This window comes from Trachymyrmex cornetzi, unplaced genomic scaffold, assembly GCF_001594075.2.
Source record: "Trachymyrmex cornetzi isolate Tcor2-1 unplaced genomic scaffold, Tcor1.1 scaffold461, whole genome shotgun sequence".
Lineage (NCBI taxonomy): Eukaryota > Metazoa > Arthropoda > Insecta > Hymenoptera > Formicidae > Trachymyrmex > Trachymyrmex cornetzi.
The window spans coordinates 109,520-113,400 of record NW_017299412.1 but is presented as its reverse complement, the minus strand read 5'-3'; positions in this window follow the sequence as shown (position 1 = coordinate 113,400).

Sequence of the window (3,881 nt, the reverse complement as noted above, 5' to 3'; positions counted from 1 at the left end):
TTTATCTATGAAGCTGATAATTGTGCCTTTTTTGTGGCAAAGAGGATAATTGGAATAAAAATTAAGGAACCTTCCAGAGAATGTCTTTTTATGATAAATATCGAATATAATTCTATGATTATCTATGATATATATAAGTGTTGTGTCTAAAAAACTTAATCTGCCATCCGAACCAACCTCCAAGGTAAATTGCAATCTAGTATGTAAGGAGTTAAAAGTATTCAAAGCATCGTTTATATTGTTAGATGGAAGCGCTAGAATAACATCATCAACATATCTAAAATAAAACAATGGCTGTACTAATAATCTACTGATTGCTATTTAGTATTTTTTCCAGATCTTGCATAACAATGTCGGCGATAATTGGTGATAACGGTGAACCCATTGGAGTACCAAATACTTGTTTGTAAATTTTATTATTAAAAGCAAAAAAGGTAGAATCTAAAATAAATTTAACTGCAAAAGTAAATTCATTTTTTGAAATGTTAGTCTTCGTCGAAATGTACTCCCATCTCCTGTCAATGCTAGATCAACAGGAATATTAGTAAAAAGGGAAACTACATCCAACGAAGAGCCAAAACATATTGAGAATCAAACCTTTTACCATTTAATTTCTCAATTAAATGGAAACTGTCTTTAATGTGGCTAAAAGTCTTTGGTATGCTGTCGTTAATAATGTTATGTAGAAAAAGAGAAAGAGAATATAAAGGACTATTGATAGAAGAAACAATAAAATGTATTTATTCTCTCATAAAAATTAGTTATATCGTATCGACGTCAATTCATATTAACATGAATATTTTCTTATTCATTTTATTAAAATTTTTCAAAAATTTATTTAATTTAAACTTATGAAAAATGTTATTATAAAAGGTAAAAAAAATATATCTTTCTCGATTCATAAATTTTCAACTAATTTTTTATATCCGTTATGAATGTAGAAAGAAAAATTTTATAAATTCTTCCTACAATATTGGGAAATACATGTAATTCACTTTCATTTCTTCATCTATAAAAGTTGTAAAACATATTTTAAAGACACAAACAATCTTCAAAAATAATCACAAATAATCTTTAATTTATTTGAAAAAACCTGATAAAATTTTAACCATTATCGGTCGATATATCGGCCGATAATGGTTAAAATTTTATCAGGTTTTTTTTTATAAATTAAAGTACCAAATGTCACTAGCCGGAAACTTTTGTACGCCATTTGTACATGCAATTAAAAATATAATTATTTCAACGCGCGGTACGTCGATAAAAAATCGAAATTTTTAACTCCATCGATGTTTCAATGAGATGCGCCATATGTATGCACCGCGTCGATGTGTTTTGATGGTATCGATATCGATTTAATATCGATTTAATATTAGCTTTCTCACTGGGTACATCAATATCTTACGCTCATCTAGATACATGTAAATTTTCGTATAAGAATAACATTCTAATTGGAATAATTAATAAAACCATAAAATATGTATTACAGGCAATAGGAGTTGACGCTGGTTATCAGTTAGCGCAATTTTTCTTAATACTAAATATATAAACCTTAACTTTGAAAGTTTCCACTCATGGTTTGAGTCTTCCCTTACGGAAAAAACTCTTAAAATTTGAGTGTTTACACTTTAAAAAATACTGAAAAAATACACTCAAGGTAACACTCAATTAATGATTATTTTGGACACTCAACCTGAGTATAACTCTCAACTTGAGTGTTATTGATGACTTGAATGTTGAGTGTTAATCTCAACTTGATAGTTAACTTTAGTGTCAGGGTGAAATCACACGGTACGGAAAATGATTGCGGAACAAAGAATGCGTCATTCAGCGGACTCAACAGTTGAGTGAGCACTCGCTGTTATTGGTATATTCTTCTAGATCTAAAATTCTGATTGGATGAGTTAAAAGAATACACTAATAACAGCGAGCATGGTACTCGCACTCAACTGCTAAGTCCGCTGAATGCGCCCATTGAAACAACCAATTAGCGCTATTCGGAATAACGCAGAATAAAGCTAATTGGTTGCTTTTGTGACATATTTTCTTTTCCGCACCGTGTGATTTCACCCTTAGACTCTACGTACAATGGAGGAAGTATTATTATAGGAATAGAAATAAATATTAAAATTTCAAAACAAATACCAATTTCAAAACGAATAAAAGTTTCAAAACACATTAAAATTTCAGAACAAATATTAAATTGTAAACGCCATTATTTTTAAGTACGCAAATATTTGCGGGCATCTACATTCAATATTTTGGCATTTATCTTAATCATGGAAATTAAAACTCAAATACTGTAACTGTTAAGTTTATATACTCAATTTTGAAGACACTCAAAGGTTTAGGATTTACGCTCATTTATTGCGTGCACGCAATAAATGACATGTCATACCCAAGGGTATGACATGTCATACCCAAGTGTTGAGGGTAACCTTTAGATGTTTAGTGTGTAAACTCAAACTTGAGTATGAACGTTGTGAACGCTCGATCTTTGAGTGTATATACTCAATATTTGAGTGTAAACACCCAAAATTTAAGTGTAAACACACAAATTTCGGAGTAAACTCCCAAAATTTAGGGTTTACACTCAAATTTGAGTATAAACACTGAAATTTTCAGAGTTTTTTCCGTAAGGGTTCATCAGCAATCTTTCACCCTAGCGTAATGATTGGAGTATTGCATGACAAAATGATATCTCCAACGTTTTTCCTCTCAAATATTGAACCATTTACTGTTGTAAGTCACATATTCACAAAGTTAGAAAGCTGAGTGGCAATGAGAACTCAAGCTAAAATTGTATGCAAAATTAAATTATCGATGTATAATTTGAAAATTGATATTCACCTCACCTCACACAGTCGACGCTTCTACACTGAACAATGAATCTTCCTTATTTAACATTTTGTAACTCGTTAATATGTTATAAATTATCGTCAAATTTTAAATAATAACTGCGAGAACGATATGTGTCTTGTCATTTCGACAGTCGGTTAAATAATGATTGCTAAACAAGTAACATAGCGGTCAATTTGAAGACAAACAAATTTATGACTTATATTGTATTACGAACAAGCTTTAAAGTTTATTGAGAATTTGAATGTACGCATGATTTAAACCAATGGTATCATGTTATAGATTTAGCCCATTGGTCTGTCGATTAATATGCATCATCTCTGATATTAATCTTTTATTATAATAATTTTCTACATCCAAAATCTCTACGTTTTGCCAATCAAAGTCATGATCGTTTTGCAATCTACGTTCTGTGATCACAGAATGAGTGGATGTTTTATTATTATATGCTTTTTGTATTCAGAAAGTCTGGTTTTTAATTTTCTCCCTGTTTGTCCCACATAGGAAGCATCGCAATCACGACAGTTGATCTTGTAGACTACATTCCTTTTTAATTCATTGTTTAAAGAATCCTTATGAACTTTAATAAACTGATTTAACTTGTTCAAACTAAAAAATGAAACCCTATGGCAAACCCCATTAATTGCATTCTTGAATTTATTCGATATTTCTTCCAAATATGGTATGGAAAACCATTTAACGCGTTCTTTAGGTAAATTGTTTTTTGGTTTTTTAGCTGAACAAGAATTCAATTTATTTATTAATGTTTTAACTCTTTTTCATTAATAGTATCGAATATAAAATTTAATGGATAACCGTTTTCCAAAAGCATCCTGACGACAAATTCAAGATTCTTTTTGTGAAATTGTGTTGATGTAAGATATAAAAAACTTTATCTACCAGATTGAAAATTATGCCCTTCTTTTGCGAGATTGGATGCTGAGACAAAAAGTTCAAAAATCTTCCAGAAAATGTTGGTTTTTGATACCAGTCAAATATTACCCAGTGAGAAATGACAATGG